The following is a 27,034-nucleotide window of genomic DNA, read 5'->3' as shown; positions in this document are numbered from 1 at the left end:
AAACTGAGTATAGTATTTCAGGGGAAAAAATGGTCTTTCAATGAAATTGAGGACTTTCAAGCATTCTTGATGAAAAGACCAGAGCTGAAAAGAAAATTTGACTTTCAAACACAAGAATGAAGAGAAGCATGAAAAGGTGAACAGCAAAGAGAAGTCATAAAGGACTTAATAAAGTTGAACTGTTTACATTCCAACATGGAAAGACAATATTTGTAACTCTTGAAACTTTTCAGTATCTGGGTACTGGGTGGGATTACACACGCACACATGCACACACACACACACACACAGACAGAGTGCACAGAGTGAATTGAAGAGGATGGGATCATATCTTAAAAAAATGAAATCAAGCAGTGAGAGAGAAATATATTGGGAGTAGAAAGGGAGAAATGGAATGGGGCAAATTATCTCTCATAAAAGAGGCAAGCAAAAGACTTATTAGTGGAGGGATAAAGAGGGGAGGTGAGAGAAAAACATGAAGTTTACTCTCATCACATTCCACTAAAGGAAGGAATAAAATGCACGCTCATTTTGGTATGAAAACCTGTCTTACAATGCAGGAAAGTGGGGGATAAGGGGATAAGCAGGGTGGGGGGGATGATGGAAGGGAGGACATGGGGAGGAGGGAGCAATTTGAGGTCAACACTCATGGGGAAGGACAGGATCAAAAGAGAATAGAAGTAATGGGGGACAGGATAGGATGGAGGTAAATATAGTCAGTCTTATACAACACAACTATTGCGGAAGTCATTTGCAAAACTACACAGATTTGGCCTATATTGAATTGCTTGCCTTCCAAAGGGAAGGGGTAGGGAGGGAGGGAGGTAAAGAAGTTGGAACTCAAAGTGTTAGGAACAACTGTTGAGTAATGTTCTTGCCACTAGGAAATAAGAAATACAGGTAAAGGGGTATAGAAAGTTATCTGGCCCTACAGGACAAAAGAGAAGATGGAGACAAGGGCAGAGAGGGATGATAGAAGAGAGAGCAGATTGGTCATAGGGGCAGTTAGGATGCTCGGGTTTTGGGGGGGAGGGGACAAAAGGGGAGAAAATTTGGAATCCAAAATTTTGTTAAAATGAATGTCAAATTAATATTTTAAAAAAACAAACAAACAATGAAATGGATACACCTTTAGTTAATTTGAATTACAAAAGAAGAAAATCAAATTACCAGTATCAAAAATGAAAATGGAGAATTCATCATCTGTAAAGATGAAATTAAAGTAATTAATAGGAGCTATTTTTCCCAATTACATGGTAATAAATCTGACAATCTAAATGAAATGGATGAGTATTTACAAATATACATATCACTAGAAGAAGGGAATAGGATACTTATATAATCCTCTCTTAAAAAAAAGAAATTGAAAAACCATCACAGAGCTCATTAAGAGAAAAATGTTCAGGACCAGATGAATTCTAAAGTGAATTCTACCAAACACTGAAAGAACAATTAATTTCAATACCATATAAATTATTTGGAGAAATGGGAAAAGGAGCCCTATCAAGCTTTTTTTTTTTTTTACACAAATATGGTATGGATAACAAAACCAGGAAGAACAAAAATAGAGGAAGAAAAATGTAGACCAGTTTCCTTAATGAATATTTTTGCCAAGACTTTAAATAAAACACCAGTAAGGACATTATAACAATATACCACAAAGTTCATGTTATGCACAAGTGGAATTTATACTAGGAATGGAGGAATCATTCACTATGAGGAAAACTAGAAGCATAATTAACCTTATCAATAAGAAAATCAATACAAATCATATGAATATATCAATAGATGCAGGAAAAGCTTTCAACAAAAAAGAACACTCATTCAAGAAGAAAAACTAAGAAGCATTTTCATCTGTTTTCTTTTGCAACTTGGTTAATATGGAAATAGGATTTAAATGACTGCATATATATATATATATATATATATATATATATATATATATATATATATATACATATATATATATGCATAAAATCTACCTCAGATAGCTTACTGTCTCAAGGGTGGACATTGGCCAGAAAGAGGGAGAGAATGTGAAACACAAAATTTTAAAGAATGAATGCTGAAAATTATTACATGCAATTGTGAAAAAATAAAATAAAAATATTTTGGATGTCATATAAGAATACAAAAAAAAACTTTGGATAGACTAAAACAATGGGTTAAATCTAAGAAAATATAATTCAATCAAGATCAATCTAAAATCATACTTGCATAAATAATATTTTACAAGTGCGTAATGGATGAGGTAGGGTGATAGAACATTATATATGAAAAAATATTCTACGTATGTTAAAATATTTCCAGCTCCATATAAATCATAGTCAGCCAAAAAAGGCAATGTTATGTCAGCCTACAATAAGGATGGCAAAGTTTCCATGACAAGGGAGGTAATTGTTCCTCTATGTCATACTATACCCAAGTTAGTTCACATAAAATATATACAACACACAAATTATAAATATAATGCAATAAAATAACAATGCCTTGTATTTGCTTTAGAACACCACATTTCGGGAAATATTCTAAAAAGACAGAGAAATCTAGAGCAGAGATTCTTAACTTGGGGTCCATAAATCATTAAAGTAAGTGTGTGTGTGTGGTGTGTGTGTGTGCACATACACACACACAAAACATATATACATACCTATACACATACACATATGTATACATACATACATATATACCTATGCTTTTATGGCTCCTGAAAACTATTTATGAACCAAAAACCTATGGTACATCACAACCACCTAGTGCTGATGGAGTCACATTGATTAGTGATAAAGACATGATCCCAGAGAAATGCGCTGAACACTTCCACCGTGTTCTCAACAGATCATCATCAATCAGTGCTGAGGCTATTGACTGTTTACTTCAGGTTGAAGTCAATCCCTCCTTAGTTGAACTTCCAACTGAACAGGACTTTTTGAGGGCCATTAGGCTCCTTTCATGTGGCAAAGCACCTGGTGCTGATTCTATTCCAGCTGAGATTTATAAAGTAGGGGGACCATTGCTCATACAAAAGCTGACTGAAATTTTCCAGGTTATATGGCAAGAGGAGGTTATCCCCCAGGAGTTCAAGGATGCCTACATTGTTCATTTCTATAAGGGTAAAGGGTATAGATTGTCCTGCGACAATCACAGGGAGATCTCTCTTAGTCATTGCTGGCAGAGTTCTTGCTAGAGTCCACCTTAATAGGCTGATTCTTCACCTGGAAGATAGTCATATACCTGAGAGCCAGTGTGGCTTCAGAACAGGGCCAAAGAACAGTCGATATGGTGTTTCCTGCCCGACAATTGCAGGAGAAATCCCAGGAGCAGAACAGAGGTCTGTACACCACGTTTATAGATCTGATCGAGGCCTTTGACACTGTTAGTCATGAGGGCTTATGGAAAATTGTGTCAAAATTTGGATGCCTAGAGAAGTTCATATGTACAATACATCAATTTCATGATGGCATGTTTGCCTGGGTTCTGGATAATGGACAATGCTCTCATGCCTTCCCAGTCATCAGTGGAGTGAAACAGGGCTGGGTGCTTGCTTCCATGTTTTTTAGCATGATGTTTTCAGCCATGTTGATAAATGCTTTCAATGAGGATGAACATGGCATCAAGGTCAACTACCGTACAGATGGTAAGTTCTTCAATTTGAAAAGGCTGCAAGCCAAGACCAAAGTGGTTGCTGCAGGATTTGCTGTTTGCACATGATTGTGCCCTCAATGCAGCCTCTGAAGCTGAGATGTAACAAAGTATGGATCAATACTCTGCTACCTATGCTAATTTTGGCCTAATAATTAACACCAAGAAAACACAGGTGCTCCATCAACCACCACCACACCACTCATATGTGGAACCATCAGTTACAACAAATGGAGAAGTTTTGAATGCTGTGGATAAGTTCACTTATCTTGGTAGTGTACTTTCCTGGGATGTACACATTGACAATGAGGTTGATGCACGCATTGCCAGAGCTAGCTCAGTGTTTGAGAGGCTCTGGAGGAAAGTTTGGGAGAAAAGAGGTATTCGACTGACTACCAAACTGAAGGTCTGCAGAGCTGTTGTGCTGACCTCATTGTTATGTGCTTGTGAAACATGGACAGTTGACCAGTGCCATGCCAGGAAACTGAATCCCTTCCATTTGACCTATCTTAGGAAGATTCTCAGGATCACCTGGCAAGGATAAGGTACCAGACACTGAAGTCCTTGCTCGAGCTGAACTGCCAGTTATTCAAACTATGCTTCAGAGAGGGCAACTCCAATGGGCTGGCCATGTTGTTTGAATGCAAAATGTATGCTTGCCAAAAAGACTATTTCAGGGAAAACTCACATGTGGCAGGCAATCACATGATGGTCAGAAGAAACAATACAAGGACACTCTTAAAATCTCTCTCAAGAACTTTGGATTTGACTGTGAAACATGAGAGACACTGGCTAAGGACTGCTCAGCATGGCATGCCCCCATCAGAAATGGTGATGTGCTCTTTGGAAAAAGCAGAATTGAGACAGCACAAAGTACATGCAGGATGGTGAAGGACAACAACTTATGCCTATGTGTGTGAGCATAGTGACCCCATTAATTTGGATAAGGAAAAATATACATCTTTATTCATTTATATAAAAACAGTATTCTGAGAAGACTATTTTAGACTCCTCTCTTTCTCTTATGCGCACACACACACGCACACACACACACACACACATTAAGAACCCAGATCTAGAGAAGGACATTCAAAATGATTTTGAAAGGGTTGGAGACCACGATACATGAGGATTAGTTGAAGGAACCAAGAGTCCTGAGAAAGAGAAGATTCAGGGTGTAAATGCTAGTAGTTGTATTCAAACATTTGAAAACCTACGTGGGCAAGAGATTAAGTTTATTCTAACTAACTCTAGAAGGCAGAAGTGGTAGCAAGGAATAGAAATTTTCCACTTAGGCTTGAAGAATTAGAGGGAAAAAGTATTCCTAATAAAGTATTTTGTTTTTTATTTTTTTAATTTATTTTTAATTAGTGGAATAAAACAAGCATTTCCATAACATAATGTGATTAAAAGATATTATAATAAAATTATAAATCTTTTGTGTACAAATTATTATTTCTTTTAAATATATAATAAAGTTATCATGTAAATTCTGGGGATTTTTCCCCTTTTCTCTCCTCTCCCTTTTATATTACATATATACACATACATACACACATGTATTTATATATATATATATATATATCTGTATCTATCTATGAATATATATGTATGTATCTGAAATCATTTTATACATATTTGTGTTTATCATTTCTTTCTCTGGATGCAGGCAGTATCTTCCTTCATATATGCTTTGTAATTAGTTTGGATATTTATAATAGTAAAACGGACCTATTTGCTCAAAATTGTTCTTAAAACAGTACTGCTGTTACTGTATACAATGTTCTTTAAGAAATTTATTTAAACTGAGAATGGACTGTCTAGGGAGGTAGGTGATTGTTTTTTCACTAAAAGTTTTCAAGGAAATCCTAGATAATTAATCGCCTCATTGGTAGATTGGAGAATAGTTTCTTGCATAGTTTTGTTGAACTGCTGACCTCAGCTGACTTTGAACTCTGAGATTCTATCACTTGAAAATGATGGCAATAGAATTCAAGCCAGATGAAGGACCAGCCTAAATATATTTACAGAAACCCCCCAGATTTCATAAAACAGGGTACCTTTTTTGTTTGGAATTAGAAGGGTAGAGTACAGCAACATAGATACAAGTATATCAGAGACATCAAACACTGTCATCTGTCTAGCACCAGATTTAAATATAACTAGAAAATATTTAACAAAAAAATAAAAAAGTAGGCCACAAATACAGTTAATATGTGATTTTTCTAAATCATGCTGCTTTAAGATGCTTGTGTACAGTTTAGTGGCTCCCATTTTTATTTGAATTTGACACTATTGTACTAGGACAGAGTTTGTCTGCTATTTACATTTTTGCAGAGTATCCACACTGACAAAATTACAGCTTTTTTGAAGTATGCAAGAAATATTTTAAATGTTTGGGTTAGATGTATCTATTCTTTCATGTCAAACAAAAACATGTCCCAATGTTAATTGTTATTTTACATTGTAACTTTATGATATCACTAAGTATTATGATTTTCTAACATTGTAACAGTTTCTCTGTTACATTACAAATAGCAAAGTTGGCTGCATTGACACGCAGCATTCATGCCAAGTAGCTATCAATATAATACAACAGAATTCTAGAAAAGAGAATAAATACATGGTTACCAACATCACTCCCTTCTAGTCTCTCTCTACTATCCCGTCATCATACATAAATGCCACAAATCCATGAGCAAGGTAATCAACAAATGTAGAAGATTTGTTTAGATACAGTCAAAACAGTGAAATTTTAGTAAAAAATATTTGAAGTCTAATACCGTTCATGCACTCTACTTCCTATCTTTACTCTGGGCAACCCAGCTGCTCAGGAATTCAGTTTCCTCATCTGTATTACTTTTAAAATCCCTTCCAACTCCTGATCTGTGATCCTTTGAAAGTTATTCATTAATTGAGAGCAGCCATCCATCTCTTTCTCCTACTGTCTCTGATGTCCTTGAAAATCTTCTAAGTTATCAATTGACATATAGTTTCCTTCAATGTATCTTAAATGGAAGTCTCCTCTATGACTGTGTTCCTATTAGGAAAATAGTTCTTTGAAAAATCACCTTCAGTGTGAATTATGAGACAGCTTTGAAGTGACATCCCCTGATTAAAAAAAATGTTCCATTGACATTCTTTACCAATCCCCAGAACCTGAATGCAAAGGAACTGATATGACCTTCATTTCTCAGTAGTACAACGACTTCAGGAGGCCTAGGTCCTAAGCCTAAGTCCTAAACCAAATGATCTTAATAGAAGAAAAATAGTGGAGAGTGCTGGAAAGTATAGCATGAAAACAGAATTCCTGAGATCGCTTCCTCTTCAAGTTGAAGAATCTATAAAAGGTGATGGTCCTTGGACGTGAACATAGGTGCATTAGTGCAAAATACTGACCAATCACAGCAGCCTGAAGTGCAATTCAAAAATTATGAAAAAAAGATTGTATTTTCAGAAAAAAAAGTCACATATTCTTATTTACCCACTGACACTCATTACTTCAAATCTGAAGAAGTAGTTTACAACAAATCAATACCTTCAACATTAGGTCTCTAAAAAATCCTTACTAATGTAATTCAGTGGTTTTCCACTTATGAAGGTAATAACTTTCTGTCTTTAGTCATGTTTTGAGGAACACTGTATGCGTGTGTATATATACATAAAATATATGTGTATATACCATACATACATAAATTTTATGATATATAAAATACAGTTAGAAATAGATAAATATGTAAATATAGACAAATTTTATGTAAACATATAATACATATGTCTAATAAATATATATACAATTTTCCATAAAACTTATGTGTATTTCTATAACATTTCTCTCAAAACTTGGCTAAAGACAAAAATTTCTAGATAGATTTTATATTAAATGTATCTAAAGAAGCTTTATTAAATTAAGCTGTATTAAACTATATCACATATACATATGTATATATCACATACATACATATAATATAAATATATATTTATACATTTCCCTCAAAAGTTTATGTGCATTTTTTTAAATGCACATGCAAACACAGCAATATAACTGGCTTATTTCCATATTCTTTTGATATTCTTTCACCCCACTGGAGCAACATGTACAATATCAAAGGGTCTTGAAAATTTGTGCCAAGAACTTTGGAAGGGCATGTTTCCTCTAAAGCATTCCCCTTTCATTGAAGAGCTATATAGAGACCCCTGCTGCCTAGACAAGACATCTCATCTACCAGCTGCATTCTACCCAGCTTTGGATGGTTTTCATTTCAAGGAGGTTCTCAGCAGGCCCACAGGCTTTCTGCTTCCCAGTGCAGCTGTTCACAACTGATAATTAACAGAACCAACGATCTGCTTTCACAGCACTAGGTTTCCATCTAACTCAATTCTACATATTGGAAGCTTATGTGGAGAATTGAGGTATACAGCATTTTCTGTACTAAAGTTTACTTATTTATGGATTTATTTAAAATTGTGAAGTCTCTGTTTTAAACTTGTCAAAGCGGTGGTGATCTAGAAGAACAAAAGACGGTATAGTGTAAAAGATATTCGGTTGATTTTTCTTTATGTGTGTTGCAGATGACAGTTTCACACATTCAAAAGAACAATTTTGCCTAATGTTATGTAATAGTATGAACAGAAAATCACTTAATTCTATTTAGCTATATACTATCAACTATTTTATGCTATTTTGTTCAGCCATTGCCTTATTAGATGAAAAACAAAGATGTATAATGAAAGATCATGAGCAAAGAATTCAGAAAAAAACCAATTCATTCTCAGTAATATTCAGGCTAAGGGGAAAAACAATTTCATTTTTCAAGCAACTATCATTTTCCATTTAGCAATCATAGTTGTTGCTGTGGGGGTTTTTTTAAGTGTAATTAGACTTTTCTACAATGAATATATATACATATATATATATATACATACATACGTGTGTATATGTGTGTGTGTGTGTGTGTGTGTGTATGAAACAAGATTGACTGCTTCAACTCCATTCATTTGGCAATTTTTCTGCTTCATTCACTAAGGACATATTTATGCTTAATGATTCACACACAGTGCATTGAACAGAAGGCAGATACAGTATGTCATGCACAGTAGGAAGCATAACTCAGAATGGATCAAGCATAGCTATTCTCATTATTCTCCCCTTTGTTAGTCATTTTTTTTTGTTAGTCAATGGAGATGCTAAATTAACGAACAGAAAAAAAATACCCTAGAAGACTATTTTTGGTAATTTCTCCATATAACACATTCAGGATAATGGGGCCTGTAATCATCCTGTTTAAAAATTGTGAATCACTTAGAAAGGGGAAGAACTACAAAATATAAAAACAGCCATGTTTGAAATCAAAAGTGGAGAGGAAAATACAGGCATGCTGGAGGAATCAAAACATTAGATTGCCAGAGTTAGGACCATTTCCCTCAGCCTCACCTGCAAGTTTTATGTCCATTACCTATAAGCCCTATTCACACCAAATGCCGAGATAGGACTTGAATATGAAAATTCATGAACACCTATCAATGATGAAGAATGTTCCACTAAACTTGGGTCAAAGAGACCATGTAAAGATTCAAAGGATCTCTAGCTATTAGACATTGAAGTGACCAGGAGACTAGAAGAAATGTTGTCTGGTGCAGTAAAGTATAGAGTTCTACCCAATAGGCTAGCTATAGATTATTAGAAACAGAGGTGCCTGATATAATAACCTGCCTTGAAATATTCAAGAATGAAGTGGCTTTTTTAAAATGATGAACATCCTTTCATCAAAGGTTTAAGAACAAGAACCACAAATAGCAAGGAACTCAACAGAATTTTAAGGCAAGTAAACCTAGTGCTATGAAAAGAATAGCAGGTTGGAGTAAAGAGGCTTGGGTTCCAATCCCAACCCTGTCAGTAAGGAGCCATGAGTTCTTAACATAAGTTTCGTAAGTTACTAGTAGTGTTACTTTTGGCAACTACCTCTCACTGAGCCTCAGATGGTATACTAGGATCCACCTCTAAGTCTATGGATCTTTTATTTTGTTCTAATCTAAGACAAATCTAATACAGATATGTAGGTGGTCTTTTGCACAGAGCATTGGACTTAGAGTCAGAAAGAAGTGAATTTGAATCTTCCCTCAACCATTTATTACCAGAACAGTTCTGGACAAGTCTCATGACTTCTCATCCCCTTTATTCTAATCTTTAAAAATGGGTATAATAACATCAAACTCCTAGGCTGATTGTGAGGAACAAATGAGGTAATACATATAAAGTTTTATGCAAATTTTAAAGTGGCATATAAATGCTAACTATCATCATTATCATGATCAATACTAATTTATCTAATAGTCTGGCCTTCACACAGAATTTTCTCCTACGACATTTCTGAATCATCATTTTCTAAGAGCTGGGGCTTAATTCCAGAAGGGGTCCTTTTTAAAGAAGAGTTTGATATACTAGTTCCAAGCATGGATAGAGAGGAGGGAGCATCTTTCTAAAATAGCTATTAGCCTCTACTTAAGGCTCAGAAGGAGGAGATTATTCTCTCTTCTAGTTGGTCTTCTGTATCAGTAAGCACCCCAACATACATGGGTGGGGGGGGCGCTGCTACCACAGGTTCTTTGATCTGCTTCCCTAAAAGGAAAGGCAACTTTTGAGGGGTTAACAATCACTTTAATCAAGCACAGGTGTCAAAGAAAATAAAAATAAAAATTTCAGAGAAATCAAAAATCAACAGACAGCCTTCCAAACTGCCTGACCATTAACATACATACATCTTTATCAGAAAAGGAAGCACCAACATCTGGGTTTTCAAAGCTGGGGGGAGGCTTAGTGGCTTCCCAGAGTCTCTCATCTGGCACACAAACCTTTCTCCAAAAATTAAGCCCCAAATAATACCCTCAGAGTATTAATACACTTTTCAAAACCAAAGGGCATGACTCTCAGACCCAGTGCCTCAACAGAAAAAACAAAAGGTACTAGGGACCCTCCTACAAAACAACTCCCCTAATCAACCTTCCCTAAATGGGCAGGTCCATCAATGGGTGGGGAAGATCTTCTTTAATCGCATTCAAATAGAGGCACTATACTTCTTGATTACACTAAAACAAAAGCAGCAAAAGATCCTATTTTGCTTGACCTAACATCTCGAACTTCTCAGAGGAACATATCAGAATGCTTTTTTTTGAATCTGTGAATACTTTTGAAAATTTTCAGCAGCCTCATATAGGCAGTTATAGTAGCGAGTGCTAATCACCCTCCACCCCTCCATACCCCACAAAACAATTTAGCATTTCTTCTGACTCTATACCTCTATAATCTCTACAATCAATTTCTTTTTTGACCTTCTCTTTTGCTGAATAACTGGATAAGATCAATATCCATGCATTCTCTTTGAATTAAAAATCAGATCTTTAAGTTGAACACTCATCACTGATGTTTTAAACTTGTATAAATTAGCCTTTTCATCTTTAGGGAATTATATGTACTACCTGGGGTGCCACTATTTGTATATCAAAGATCTCTTAAGCTCTTATAAGCTCAAAACTATACTACGTAATAGAATGGATGTGAAGGAATATAGATTTATATATTTAAAATGATATGAAGCATGGTGTCTGCCTATAATGAAATCAGGATTATGTTGATTTGCCCATACTTGGATCTGGTTTGGCAGTGCTGGGTGGCAGTTCTGGGGTAAGAAAGAGTACTTGCAAAGCAGAGGTTGTGGCAGCAGTGGAGAAGGAATCCTCCTCAAAGCTCCAGGGCAGAAAAAATGCTTGTGGTCACTCAGTGACCAGAAGACAGGCCAGGAGAGGAGTAAACACCTCTCCTTAGATCATACCACCTTAGAAGAATGAAAACTCACAGTTCCCTAGAAGTGTCTCTGAAAACACCTGCAAAAAACACCTGAAGTTTAGGACAGTACTCTCTCCGCACTGGAAGCAGAGGCCTACTTTAACACAGAGTTATAAAGCCAGTAGGCTAGGAAAGTGAGCAAACAATGAAAAACAAAAAAAAACAAAAAAACCCTCACATTTTAGTACTTTGGTGAAAAGAAAAACCAAAACATACAACCAGAAAAAGACAAAAAAGTCAAAGCTCCCACATCCAAAGTGTCCAAGAAAAATATGAATTGGTCTCAGGCCGCAGAAGAAATTGAAAAGGTTATGGTATCCAAGGACACAGTAAATAGGTAGTTTGGGGCATACTTGTCATGACAAGGTTTCAGCATTCTAATCCTCATGTCAGACAAGCCTGTTATCTGGTCTGAATCAATGGTCATCCACCTTGTGTGCAATGTTCTCTTTTCTTAGAAGTGGAGTGCTTGTAATTAGTGGCTCAAAGGAAAAGGGACATTAAAAAGCCCTGTTTCTGTAGGAAATTTTCTGGGGATGAGGGGGAGATGATGCCAAGGATAATCTGTGGCATACGTCTGGCTTATGAAAGGAGAGACCCTTAAGGGCACTGATATTCTTTAGGATTTCCCATGAAAATAACTGAAATGGTTACAGGACAAAGTTGGTCATCTTTTCTCACTGTAGCCTGGGTGGGGGGGTTGCCTCCCCTTCCCCCAAACAGTGAGTTAAGCTCAGAGAGCTTCACTTGCTTTTACCCCTTGAGAGTCAACAAAAAAGTAAAACATTCATGTTTTATCATCAAAGTATATAGGGGCTTATTTTAAAAATAATGTGTATTGCATAAATAATAAAAGTTCATTTTCTTATTTGGTTCAAAGTTATTACAAAACTTTCTAAAACAGTTCTTTTTTTAAATTTTTTTAAAATAAATTTATCTATTTATATTTAGTTTCCACAGGTTTGAGTTCCAAATTTTCTCCTCATCTCTCCCTTCCCCTACCCCAAGATGTCATGCATTCTAATTACCCCTTCCCCCAATTTTCCCTCCCTTCTATCACACCCCTCCCTTCCTTTATCCCCATCTCATCTGTTTTCTTGTAGAGGAAGATAGATTTCTATACCCCAATACTGTATTTCTTATTTCCCAGTTGCATGTAAAAAAAAATTTAACATTCATTTTAAAACATTGATTTCCTACTTTTCTCCCTTCCTTCCTTCCCCACCCATCCCCACTAAGAAGGCAAGCAATTCAATATAGGTTAAACATGTGTAGTTATGCAAAAGACTTCCATAAAAAGATTGTGAAAGACTAGCTATATTTCCCTCCATCCTATCATACTCTCTCTTTTGACCATGTCCCTCCCCAGAAGTGTTTACTTCTAATTACTCCCTCCTCCCATATGCCCTCCCTTCTATCATCCCCCTTATACCCCACTTACCCCTTTCTCCCCTACTTTCATGTAGTGTAAGATAGATTTTCATAACAAATTGAGTGTGCATGCTATTTCTTCTTCAAGCCAAATGTGATGAGGGTAAGCTTCACTTTTTCCCTCTCACCTCCTCCCTTTCCCCTCCATTGTAAAAGCTTTTTCTTGCCTCTTTATGAGAGATAATTTGCCCCATTCCATTTCTCCCTTTCCTCTCCCAATATATTATTCTTTCCCCCTTAATTCTATTTTTTAGATGTCATTCCTTCCTATTCAACTCATCCTGTGCCCTCTGTCTATATGTATATAATCCATCCAACTCCCCAGATACTGAGAAAAGGCTCAAGAGTTACAAATATTATCTTTCCATGTAGGACAACTTTAGTAAGTCCCTTATGACTTCTCTTTGCTTTTGACCTTTTCATGCTTCTCTTGATTCTTGTGTTTGAAAGTCAAATTTTCTATTCAGTTCTGGTCTTTTCATCAAGAATGCTTGAAAGTCCTCTATTTCATTGAATTACCGTTTTTTTCCCCTGGAGTATTATACCCAGTTTTTCCAGGTAGGTGATTCTTGGTTTTAATCCTAGTTCCTTTGACTTCTGGGATATTATATACAATTAATATAGAAGCTGCTAGATCTGGTGTTATCTTGATTGTATTTCCACCATACTCAAATTGTTTCTTTCTGGCAGCTTGCAGTATTTTCTCCTTGACTTGGGATCTTTGGAATTTGGCTACAATACTCCTAGGAGTTTTTCTTTTTGAATCTCTTTCAGGAGATGATCTGTGGATTCTTTCAATATTTACTTTACCCTCTGGTTCTAGAATATCAGGGCAGTTTTCCTTGACAATTTCATGAAAGATGAGGTCTAGGCTATTTTTTTGATAATGGCTTTCAGGTAATCCTATAATTTTTCCATTTTCTCTCCTGGATCTATTTTCCAGGTTAGTTGTTTTTCCAATGAGATATTTCACATTGTCTGCTTTTTTTCATTCCTTTGGTTTTGTTTTATAATTTCTTGATTTTTCATAAAGTCATTAGCTTCCATCTGCTCCATTCTAATCTTTAAGGAATTATTTTCTTCAGTGAGCTTTTGGATTTCCTTTACCATCTGGCCAATTCTGCTTTTTAGGGCATTCTCTTCATTGGCTTTTTGGATCTGTTTTGCCATTTGGATTAGTCTATTTTTTAAAGTGTTATTTTCTTCAGCATTTTTTTTTTGCATCTCCTTTAGCAAGCAGTTGACTAGGTTTTCATAATTTTCTTGTATCACTCTCATTTCTCTCCCCAATTTTTGCTCTACTTCTCTTACTTGATTTTCCAAATTCTTTTTGAGCTCTTCCATGGTCTGAGACCTCGTCATATTTTTCTTGGAGTTTTTTGATGCAGTTGCTTTGACTTTATTTTCTTCTCTTTGCACGCTTTGGTCCTCCTTGTCACAAAAGTAAGATTCTATAGTTTCATTCTTTTTCCAGTTTTTGCTCATTTCCCCAGCTATTTGTTTGATTTTTGAGCTCTGTCAAGATAGTTCTCTGCTTCCAGTCAGGGTTGGGGGTATACTGTCAGCTGCTCTATCCTCCCACAATCTGTGGGCCTAGAGCTCCAGAAACAATCACTGTCTCTGCTCTTGCTGCTGCTGTGGCTGCCAAATGTTCCTTCCTCCCTTCCCCACTCTGCCACCCTGGGGCTGGGGCCAGACCACTTCACTCTCCTGCATTGGTCCTACAGTCTCTTTCCACTGATCTTCCAATTTGTCCTAGGCGTTTTGAGGTCCTAAAGTCTGGAAACCACCACAGGCACAAGAGCTTCAGGCTCCTGAAAGCCTGCTCAGGTCCCATATGTGTAGGTGCAGCCCAAACTGCCCTGCGCTCTGCTCCCAGTGCGTCATGATAGACACTTTCCAGCTACCTTCCAGTCTGTCCTGGAGATCTGCCTCACTCTGTCATTCTATGGGTTTTGAAGCTCCAAAATTTGTTTAGAGCCATTTTTTACAGGAATTTGGCTGGGGTTGGGGGCAGCGCTCTAGAAAGTGCGTGCTATTACTCTACCATCTTGATTCTGCTGCTCCCCTTCTCCCCATAGTTTCAAAGGTCATCTGGGATGAAGTTTCTGGGAAGTGGGTGGTCACATAATGTATGGGAGTTTGGGAGAGAAAACCTCATGATCCTCTCTATTCTCCCAAGTGCGTTGGCTTTTCTCTGGATGATACCATAAAGGCTTGGCACTAGAAAATGATACATTCTTTATTTTCTTCTTTAAAGTCTGCTACTGAGGTGTAAAGACTACATGAACTCCTTAATTCAATATAGCTATTAATGTGGAAAATAAGACCCAGTGATTTTGTAACTTCTTTTTGTTAAGATTGTGACTCCAGGAGGCAACAGATTTGAATCTACTCAACAAATCTCACTAGAAAACAATGCAACTGGAAAATCATCTGTTTAACCAGAAGCAGGCAGACCACACTCAGAATTTTAAACATTGAAAAGAAAAGACAACTAACAATTGAAATGGTGAAATGAGATGGAAAAGAGCTACTCATTTACCTGGCAGTATTGTTTTTAAAGAGCAAGGCACCAAACATGAGGTAGCTGCCAGTTTGTCTCTTGCTTCCTTTACACTGTTCCGAATTGCAGTGATATTTTCTTAAGCAGTCATGAGTTCATAGGTCAATTGTTCCTTTTGCTTTGAACTTCTTTGCACAATTCTTACTTGATCAAAGTTGGAACTTGCTCCCATGAATATAAGAAATGAAGCCATCGATTTCTACAGTAAATACACAGTTTAACTTAGGAATGACTTTTAATTTGTCATCTTTGGTGATAATTTTGAAGACATACTTCATTTCTTTATATATATATATTAATTTTATCTATTTTCAGAGTTCTACAATCACTACTATATAACTTAGAATTTTCCCCTGCCTCCCCTCTACATTCCCCCTCCTTCTCCGAGATGGTATACAATTTGATATAGGTTCTACATGTACATTCCTGTTAAATACACTTTCACCATAGTTGTGCTGTATAGTAGAATTAAAATGAACAGAAGAAATCATATAACAAACCAAAATGTAATACAAAAGAAAATGATCTGCTACATTCTACGATTGAATTCCATAGTTCTCTCTCTGGATGAGGAAGGCATTTTCCCTTAAAAGATCATTGAGAATTTTTTAAGTCCTTGCATTGCAATGAAATTTCAAGTGTACCAGAAAAAACTCTCACACACTGCACAAACTTCTCCCGGTTCTGCTCCCTTCACTCAGCATCAGATCATATAAGTCTTTCCAGGCCTCTCTGAAGTCTTCCTGTTCATCATTCCTTATAGCAGAATAATATTGCATTACATTTATATACCTTAATTTATTCAGCCATTCCCCAATTGATGGGCATCCCCTTGATTTCCACCTTTTGGCCACCACAAAGAGTCATGCCTCATTTTTTGAAGAATTCCCATAACATCATCATAAGAGGGACATTTGCATTTTGTAACTATAATAACAGCACCATGAACATCTGCTTTTAAAAACTTTATTTGAATTATCTGTGGCTGTGTGTCTGATTTGAGACCATTGCACAAGTTGTGGATATGTTGTTTCCAGAGATTATGCAGAAGGAGAAACAGGCTGTATCCTTGATGCTCAAGTCTAATTTAAAGGGGGGGGGGGCAACTCTAGCCTTTCCTTTGCAGAGAAGCCTTGGGATTTTCTTTTCCTTTCCTTGGGCTTTATTGGGGGAAGGTACTCTAGGACATCAGCTTTGTGATGCAAGTGGTCATGGAGTTTGACTTCTGTCAGATGGGGTAGGAAGGCTTTCAGATACGCGTTAACCTTTCAAGTTCCCTGACACTCAACATGAAGTTCTTTGGCCTCTTCTTGAGAGAAAACTCAGTAAATCAAATGTGCCATCCCTGCGCACTTCTGTCTCCATCTGATGGCATTGCAAGGCCCACACTAGACTCACAACATCATCCTGCCTGCCTTCCTGCCATCTTTCTTCTCTGTCTCAGCCAGGTCTATGGTGCAGTACCTTGGCAGCTAAAGCGTGAGATGAGAAGTGAGGCTGTGATCCTGGTAGCAACTTGAGGACCAAAGGAAGAAAAAAGAAAGAAAAGAAAAGAAAGGAGGGAGCCATGACTAGAAAACTGAAACTATCTGGGCAGTAAGTAGGGGTCGAGAAGCATGCCTTAAAGAGCAGAATTATTCAAATGGAAAATGAGGTCCAAAAGCTCACTGAACAGAATTCCTTCAAAATTAGAATGGAGCAAATGAAAGCTAATAACTCTGTGAGAAACCAAAACATTTTCAAACAAAACCAAAATAATGAAAAAAGTAGAAGATAATGTGAAATATCTCATTGGAAAAACAACTGACCTAGAAAATAGATCCAAGAGAGATAATTTAAAAATTATTGGACTACCTGAAAGCCACTATCAAAAAAAAAAGTTCCTAGACATCATCTTTAAAGAAATATCAAGAAAAGCCCTGATATTTAAGAATGAGAAAGTAAATTATAAAATGAACGAATCCACAGATCACTTCTTGAACAAAACACCAAAAGGAAAACTCTTAGGAATATTATAGCTAAATTCCAGAGTTCCCAGGTCAAGGAGAAAATATTGCAAATAGCAAGAAAGAAACAATTCAAGTATTGCGGGAACATAATAAGGATAACACAAGATTTAGCAACTTCTGTGTTAAGTGATCATAGTGCTTGGAATATGATATTCTGGAGGTCAGAGGAGCTGGGATTAAAACTAAGAATAATCTACCCAGCAATGCTGAGTGTATCCAATGAGGTTGGGAAATTGATATTCAATAATGTAGAGGAATTTAATGCATTCTTGAAAAGCCAGAGATAAATACGAAAAAATGGTTTTCAAATACAAGACTCAAGAAAAGCATGAAAATGTAAACAGGAAAGAGAAATCATAAGGTATTTATTAAAGTGGAACTATTTACATTTCTACATGGAAAGATGACATTTGTAATTCATGAGACCTTTCTCAGTATTAGGGTAGTTTGAAGGAAATATGCATGCATGTATGTATGTATATATGTGTAAGTATATGCATGTGTGTGTGTGTGTGTATACATGAATGAATGAACCTTACTCTCATTGGATTTGGCTTAAGGAAAGAATAATATATACACTCAATTAGATATGGAAATTTATCTTACCCTGTTGGAAAGTAGGGGAGAAGAGGATAAGAGAAGGATCTTAATGGAAGAGAGGGCAGATTGGGGGAGGGGGTAATCAGAAGCAATCAATTGAGGAGGAACAGGGTTAAAAGAGAGAATAGAATAAATGAGGGAGTTTGAAAGGATAGAGGGAAAAATTGAGGCCCAGTGACATTATCATTACCCATGACTTACCTAAAAGATAACATGACTATTATGGAAATGTTTTGCATGACCATACATGTACAACCAATATTGAACTACTTGCCATCTGAGTCAGGACAGAGGGGGGTGAAGGAAGGGGGAAAATTTTGGGACTCTTAAGTTTTAAAAAATGAAATGTTAAAAATCATTTTTACATGCAACCGGGAAATAAGATACAGGGAATGGAGTATAGATATCTAGCTTACGTTACAGGAAAAATATAAGGGGAAGGAGATAAAAGAAGGAAGGTCAGATTGGGGGAGGGGTGAATCAGAGTGGATGTCATCATGGGTGAGGGAAGAGATGGGGTTGGAACTCAAAATCTTTAAGTGAATGTTGAAAACTAAAATAAATAACTAATTGAAATGTGAATAAAAAATAATTAACTTCAATGATAGATGCACTAAGAACTAAAATTTAAAAGAAAGGGAGGCCAGTGAAGGTTGCTTTGGTCAGAAAAAGCTTCACTTAGGTAATAATTGACCCAAGCCTTTATATATGGTTAAGTTTTTGCTAGACTAAAGAGGAACGAAGTGGAAAAGAACATTTAAGATAAGAGAAATAGGAAGTAAAAGGCCAAAAGTAGTAATGAGGATGATGCATTCATGTAACAGTGAGGTTAGTGGTCATGTTAGTGTATATTGAATATGGAGAGAAAGTTTGACTCTAATTTTGAATCAGATTAATTGAATCAGAAAAATCATAGCTGTACATCTCAAAGAGTCTGCAGAAATCATGCAGTCCATTTTATAGATGAAAAATTGAGGCCCAGTGACATTAAGTAACTTATCCAACACAGAAGAAATATCAGAAGAATAATATGAGCTGAATCCCTCTGATTGCTGAGCCATGTTTTTTCCACTGTGCAGCATTAGATTAAGAAGGTAAGATTTATGGCATAGGAAATAGGAAGCCATTGAAGAATTTTGTGCAGTGGAGTGGCAATTTTTTAAAAAAGTTTGGGTGGTATTTTTGTTATTTTTCCAGGAAGATGAATCCCAAAGAAGCATACTAAATGTCTCATTATGGGCAAATCACTTAACACCTCATTGTCCCAAGCAAAAATTTCATAGTAAAATTTTAGATAAAGTGCTGATTTTCATAAGTAAAAAGAGTTTCCATAATGGTAATTCTCCATCTTAATGAAATCCTGACACTATTACCCACAACTGTACCCCTCAAAAAAAAAAAATAAACTCCTGAAGGATATAGCTAATAAGCATATATTATATACTAATTTACGTTTTATCTCCTTGTATGTCCTCCAAAATTACTGTGTGTTTAGCATGCACACACCCATACATTTACCTATTGTGTCACTCAGTAGAACATAGGTTTCTTGAGTGTAGGGGCTATCTTATTATGTATTTGTATATTCACCCAGTAGCTAGCATATGGCCTACTCATTGATTGATAATTCTCAGATTTTGTTGCCACTTTTCAATTATTACAAGACATAAATAACAAACACATCATTCCTTCCATCACTGATATTTCCAGAACTATTTTTATTTAAAGAAAGTGTTTATCTTCTTATATCTAACTGATTTTCTGGTGTTTTTCATTACAAGATGCATAATACTATTGGAAAGATATTTTTATTTTTTTGGCCATGATCTTTGTTTTATTTTAAAACTTGGGAAATATTAAGAATCTTATTTGTCAGTAATCATTGATAATGTTGATAACATAGAGATTTATAGCTCTGGCATGTAAAGGGGTACTGGAGAACCGAGGTAATAAATACGCTTTTCAGTTCAGCAAACTTTATGACCACAGCTGATAACCTCAATTTATTATATTCAAACACCCTTTAGCTTCTCTTCCAGTTACTCTATCTTACTTGGTTTTACCTTGTTTAATTGTTGCAAAGATTCCTAATTTTTTTCTTTCTTCCCAAGAAGTCCCAGAATTTACCCTACAAGGTTTTGAACAGAGATATCAAGAATGTAGTACCCTATCATTTCTCTTTCTAACTTGAATTGCAATGAACAGTTATCCTTCTATAAATTATTAATATTAAAAAGGAGACTGGGATTTTTCTTTTGCTTTTTTTGATGGGAAGGTTATTTTCTTTTGACAATTCAAGAACCCTTTCTTTCAATTTCCCAGATGGTTGCATGGAGAGAGAGAGAGAGAGAGAGAGAGAGAGAGAGAGAGAGAGAGAGAGAGAGAGAGAGAGAGAGAGAGATTATTGTTGTCCTTCATTTTCGAAAACGACAAAAATGACATCACAGTTTTGTGCTTGGAAAGCTTTACCACAGATCAGCTACAAATAGTGTGTATGAACATTTGGAGTGGAAATGTCTACAGTTGCACATTTCATGTTTCTTTTGAGCTATTGAAATTCTGCTTTGCTCGTAGAGTGCATCGCCTTCTTGATGCTCTCAACCAGTATTAGAATGTCCTGTGCCAGTGTTTCCTATATCTCAAATAAATTCAAAAATAGTCTAATAAGTTCTTCAGAGAGACCATTGGAATGTCCTTTTTCTGACCTTCATGCAAGCACTTGCCTTGTGTGAATTCTCTAAAAAGTAGTTTTTTTGGCAAATATGCTTTTGGTATTTGAACAATGTGGCCAGCTCACCAGAATTGTACTCTCTGCAGAAGTTTGAATGCTTGACAGTTCTGCTCAAGAAAGGACCTCATTGTTTGCTACCTTATCTTGCCAGGTGAGTTTTTGCTACCTTATCTTGCCAGGTGATCTTGAGAATCTTCCTAAGACAATTCAAATGGAAAGTGTTCAATTCCCTGGTATGGTGCTGGTATACTGTCTAGGTTTCACAGATCTACAACAATGAGGCCGGTACAATGACCTTTTAGATCTTTATTTTGATAGGCAAAGCCATGTAACTTCTCTGCGACTTCAAACTCATCTATATAAGGTATATGTTTTTGTTGCCCATGTAGTTTTTTTTGCCCTATAAATGTAGGACTTCATTAAAGTCTTACTCCAGTGCCCTGCAAGGAAGTGTGGTGTCACCAAATCTTCAAAATTCATATCAATGGTACTAAAAGTTCTTTCCAGTCTTAGCAAGCTAGTATACATAGGCACAGTACTATACAATCATCTGATGACAAGTCAAAGCCAAGTTGAATGCTTCATTAGCAGAAGGCTAATCACTTCATGATTTAAATTTAGGACCATAACAAGTAATTTTCCTTATCTAATAAATCATAATAGGTTTGTGATGTGCATCTGTGGAAGAAGCTAGGATGAAATCCCATATCTTTTAAAGTTCTGAACACAGTATATAAGTTCTTATCACAGTCTTATCACATGGTCTTAGGTGAAAAACAGGGAAGGACAAGAAAAAAGAGAAGCAGTAAGTTTTATGGAATCCAAAACAATATTATGTTGGCAATAATCTAACCTGGACATAACTAAGAATCTCAAGATAATAAAATAATGTGCTCCTTTATATTATGTAAGCCAAGTACTTCTTAAGCATGTTATATATACCAGGCATTTCATTAAAAATAAAGATATAAAGACAATAACAAAACTGTGCCTGCCCTAAATGGGTTCACATTTTATGAGAGGAAATGTGCACAAATAATTACAGATGAAATATGCATGAAGTCAAGGTATTTTCATGAGGAGAATAATGAGCAGCTGGTGCAGGTAGGGGATAAATAGAGGTTTACACTTAAGAGGTCATTTATGTTCTAAAGGAAACTAGGGAATCTAAGGGGAAGAAATAGGGAATGATTGCATGCTAGGGATAGGGGCCAACTTTTGCAAAGTTATGGAGATGGGAGATGGATACTGAGTGCAATGTCAGGATAAGCAATCAGAGGATTTTTGATTATTTCCTTTCCTGTGAATGAAGTCCTCCTATGCTACATTATATCTTGATATCCAGTGTTGTAGATAGCTAGTGTTCTCTCTTCTTCCTTGGCATTGCGCCAGTTTTGCTTTACTGTATAAGTAATGTATAATTAGTCTGGAAAAGGAAAATAGGAGAGAGGTGTTAGGAGCACAACACACAAGTATGTATTATATTGGGCAGCCACTAGAGCTTTGTGAGTAGGGAGAGTGTGATATGGGTGAAAAGGCACATTTGCAGAAGATGGACTAAAAAGGAGAGGTTTCAGGGAGATCAATTTAGGAGCTTTTAAATAGTCCAGGCAAGTAATGGTGATATTGAACTTTGTGGTTTTTAAAAAGATTTTGCATACATTTTCTTATCTGACACTCACAACAGATAAGAAGATAGTATCCGTGTTTCAAAGATGCTACAACTAAGGTCACAGAGACAATGAGTTGTAGGTAGGGAATGATGAAAGAAATTTTGAAACATTCTTTTGCTATATAAAAATGCAATAATTAGCTTTACTTGAGTTTCTAATATTTGCTATTTTGAAGAGATTTTCAGATTTTCATATGATTTAGATCCAAAAATCATGTTCATACATTTGTAAAACTGGTGCCACTAAGGTTTACTGTACACTGGAGCTTAATACTGAAAAATTCAACCTTAGGGTTTAGTCTTTGAAAAAGTTTTGCAGGTCATCAAGATTAATTTTCATTTAAGTTCTATGAATAAGAGGAAAAATATTGGGAAAGTGGGAAATTCTTATTTTTGTTTTGAAATGTAAAGCATTGTCATAAACATAGCCATTATGTTTATGAAGATAAACTTGTATAAAAAAGAAGCAAACTTCACTCTCATGGAAATAAAGCAGACAGCATAATGACTGAGTCAAATGAGAAAATCAATGTACAGGTATGCTTTTCCTCTTTTCCCATTTGATTGTTTTTCATAAAGTAAATTAGTGAGATTAGTTTGGCAAGAATTGTTTTTGATCAAATTGTCCTGGTTCTTTATGATCCTAATTTCTATCTTTAGATGTCCATTAACCATCCTTTTAAATAATATATTTTAGAATTTTATCAAAAATCAAAGGCAAACTTAATGGCCTATACTTTGCTTTTGGTAGATACCTCATTCTCTGTCTCCAGAATCATTGAAAAATGCTTTTCAATGCCTTAAGATGTAGTTAATCTGGAAAATAGTGATATGAAAGGAAGGACAGATTAGTGTTCGTTTCATATTTGCCTATGTGTGTGTTAGCTCCTTATGGCTGTTCTTTCTGTTCCACATAATATTGCCCTTGTCAAAGAAAACTAAAGCAAACTAATGATTTAGTAGTTCTACCTTTTCTCCATCATTATTATGTTTATACCAACCATGTTTTTCTTTCAAACTTTTTTTTTCGTCCTATATAACTTTTTTTAGGAGGCAGTTGGGGTTAAGTGACTTGCCCAGGGTCAAATGGCTAGTAAGTATCTGAGGCCATATTTGAACTCAAGTCCTCCTGAGTCCAGGACTGGTGCTTTATTCACTATACCACCTAGTTGCTCCCCTATATAACTTTTAAAGGTCACCAATAATTGTGTCCCTAGCCTTCCTTCTCAGGCTTAGTTTCTTGTGTACTACAGCATTCAGCTCTATAGTATAATGCTATGATTGTGTTTATCTTCATTACTTGCCCCTGCTTCCATCTTTTCTAAATTCTTTTATTTTAATTTTTAAATCTAAATTGGTCAATGCCCTTTCTGTACCTCTAACCCTCACTGGAAAAATTCATCTGTCTTCAAAATTAATTTTTTGAAAGCTCTCCAACTCTCTTTAGGCCAGATTCTCATGAAAAATTATTATTCCCTGGTTAAAGTAATCTTTTCTAAACTATTTGAAATCTGTGTTCCTGAAATCTGGGGTACATGACAAACTGCACAATTTAATTATCCTTCATGATCACAAATTTTAATGAAAATTATGATCATTTCCATGTCAATGACAACTTCCTTATTAGTGTGGAGAATTAGGTTAAGGGTGGCATCTCTTACTATCAATTCCTCAGCCTTTTAAGGAATTAAATTAATGTTATGCAAGCCCAGAAATAATTAATAATTCCATTCGTTTTAAAAAGAAACATATCAAGAGGAGGCAAAACCAATAGGAGAGAGAAGTATAGCTGAACTCCCTATCACTAATTTCCAGAAAGACCTAGAAAATGAAGCAAACTTATAATGAAATTTTTCAAAAGACCAGGTTCTTCAATGCCTTTGTCAACAACATGAAAAGGGGAAAAAAAATTGAAACTAATATTCACATTTCCAATTAATCTCAAAATCAGTGACAATGAAGGTGAAAATGAATGGAAAAAGAAAGAAGGCAGAAAAGGTGAAAGTGAACTGCTCATTTCCTTTTTTTTAAGCTACATGTTCTAAAGGGACTTATTGGGTAATTCTAAAAAAAATATAATGGTAATTTTACAACCCATGTTGGCATAAGGAAAAAAGAAGTTATGTTAACTTGGGATTTAGCTAGAAATGACTAAGAGAAACACCCAATGTAGGAATTGAAAAATACTAATGCTATATACAAGGACTTGTTCAGGATAAAGGAAAAGGTTCAGACTGACCGTTCTGCCCCTCCCTACTCATTTCCAGATCATAGATGTAGGGCAAGCTGAGGAAGGGACCTGTATCCAAGGGTGGTATTCTGGGGTAATCAGTGGCCATGGGTTCAGTGCTGTGAACTGAATGAAGAATGAACTAAATGAAGAAGTAAGAAAAAAGTAACTAAACTAAACAGGAAACATGTGACGAGGAATGCAGGAATAGAACAGAGTCTAAATCACAGCCCCCAGCACAGTCTGAAATCTTCAGGGAATAAATAGAGCAGGAATCTTATAGCACAGGGAAATCTGTCGCTGTGGAGCTGGAGAGCTTTCCAGTTGGTTCATGGTGGCTAAATTTGGTATCAATCTATTAATTCAGCCAATAAACATTTATTAAATGCTTACTATGTGTCAGAAACTGTGCTAAAGCACTGGAGATTAAAAAATGAGACAAAAGACCGTCATGGCCCTCAAGGGGCTCACAGTCTAGTAGGAGACAACAAGCAAATAAATATGCATAAGCAAGGTATATTTTGGAAAAACAGAAAATAATTAAAAGATGGAAGGCACTAGAATTAAATTGGAAAAGACTTCCTGTAGAAGATGAGATTTTAGTTGGGACTTGAAAGAAGTTAAGGAAGGCAATAGGCAGAGATGAGGAGCGAGAGTAGTCTAGACTTAAAGAACAGATAGTTTGCTAGATCACTAACAAGGGGCATGCCCACAGGTATGTTGCTCAGATTCAAACACAGGACAGGGCTTGCAGAACTCAAAGGAAAAGGAGCAATCAGACTTTGTCCCGTGCTAGCCTGCTTTATGAGCAGTGATATACTACAGGTCTCCATCCTTGAAATCTCAGAATAATAAAAAAAACGTATGTAACCTAGGAAAAAAGTAATAGCATCTAAGGCACAAACTCGTGCCAGGCATCTCCTTAGAACTACACAGAACCTGACCCTTTAGTAAAGTCCAAAACAAGGAACAAAAAATTAATAAAAGGAATCATACCATATAGAGCATTATGGTGACCAGGAGATAAACTTGGGAGAGTGGGGAGGGAGGAAATATTCTAAAACATATACAGGAAATTTTCTCTTCTACAATATAGAAATAGTTATACCTGTAATACCTGTCATAGGGTTGTTATTGGGTTCATATGAGATGAGGTATGCAAATCATGAACCGTAACTTGTTACATGTCTTATTATTAACATATTTTGCAACATGAATATATATCACCTATACAGTAAAATTTATTTAAATAAGACAGATAATACTAATGAAGAGAATTAAATAGAAAATAAGAAACAATCAAATAGTTATATGTCAAAATCAACTAAAGCAATCTAACATGAGGATAGGAAATTAGAAAAATTGACAGCTTCTTTATCCTTTTAATTCAAAACCATGTTTTCTTCTTCCAGAGAATTAAATCACATTTACTCTTCCCTATTCTCTCAGGAGTTTAAACATATTAGTGCTTACATATTGTAATGAAATAAACATCTGATTCATAAACTTTCTTCTAAGTGACTGAAATTTAAAAGGATTCAAAACAGATCTGGTCTTTATAATATAGGGATTGATGCTTTACAGGAGGCATGTGAAGTCTATTTGCTTATCCTTTTAGAGGATACTAAACTTTGAGATATGCATATCAAACATACACAGTCATGACAAATAATATCCATGCTGCATACATGGGGAATATGCTTAAAATTCACTCTGATCAGAAACATTCATCATTCTCAAAACAAATTAAAAAAATTTCTTACTGTTATTGGTGGGTCTGAATATTAGATTTTTATAAGGAAAAATTCCCTGCTGGATTTGCAATCAAGAGAGTTAGGCTTGAGTCCTATCTCTAACTTTTACTACTTGTGTGACCATGCATGCAAGATATTTCACCTCACAGAGGCTCAGCTACAAATTGTACCATGTAAAATAGGGACAATAAAATTTGCAACTCTCCCTTACAGAGCTATTGTGAAGATTGAAGAATTTCATGTAAATAAATCAACTTGCAAATCATAAAGAGGTATATACAGGACAACTATCAGTAGTAACATGTAGCCTAAGAAAAGGAAATCAGCAGTTTACTTTCACCTTTTCTGCCTTCCTTTTTTTTCAGTTCTTTTTCACCTTCATTGTCACTGACTTCTGAGATTAACTGGAAATGTGAATACTAGGGTGAATACTAGTTTGACTTTTTTTTCCCCTTTTCATGTTGTTGACAAAGGCATTGAAGAAGCTGGTCTTCTGAAAGATTTCATTATAAATAATTGCATATTCAAGCAAGGAGCTATAAAGAACTAATAGATA

The 27,034-nt window shown here is 35.7% G+C and overlaps 1 protein-coding gene and 1 pseudogene across 1 annotated transcript in view; both read right to left on the bottom strand.

Moving 5' to 3' along the window:
- LOC140514564 (polypeptide N-acetylgalactosaminyltransferase-like 6) overlaps positions 1-27,034 on the bottom strand; it is a 902,815-nt gene that overhangs the window by 706,023 nt on the left and 169,758 nt on the right. The window lies entirely within an intron of this gene.
- Positions 12,963-25,991, bottom strand: LOC140513115 (ribonuclease P protein subunit p29-like; annotated as a pseudogene).

This window comes from Notamacropus eugenii, chromosome 7 (genome assembly GCF_028372415.1).
Source record: "Notamacropus eugenii isolate mMacEug1 chromosome 7, mMacEug1.pri_v2, whole genome shotgun sequence".
In the NCBI taxonomy this organism is placed as follows: domain Eukaryota; kingdom Metazoa; phylum Chordata; class Mammalia; order Diprotodontia; family Macropodidae; genus Notamacropus; species Notamacropus eugenii.
The sequence above is the reverse complement of the archived record's forward strand: the minus strand, read 5'-3'. Positions and strand labels throughout refer to the sequence as shown.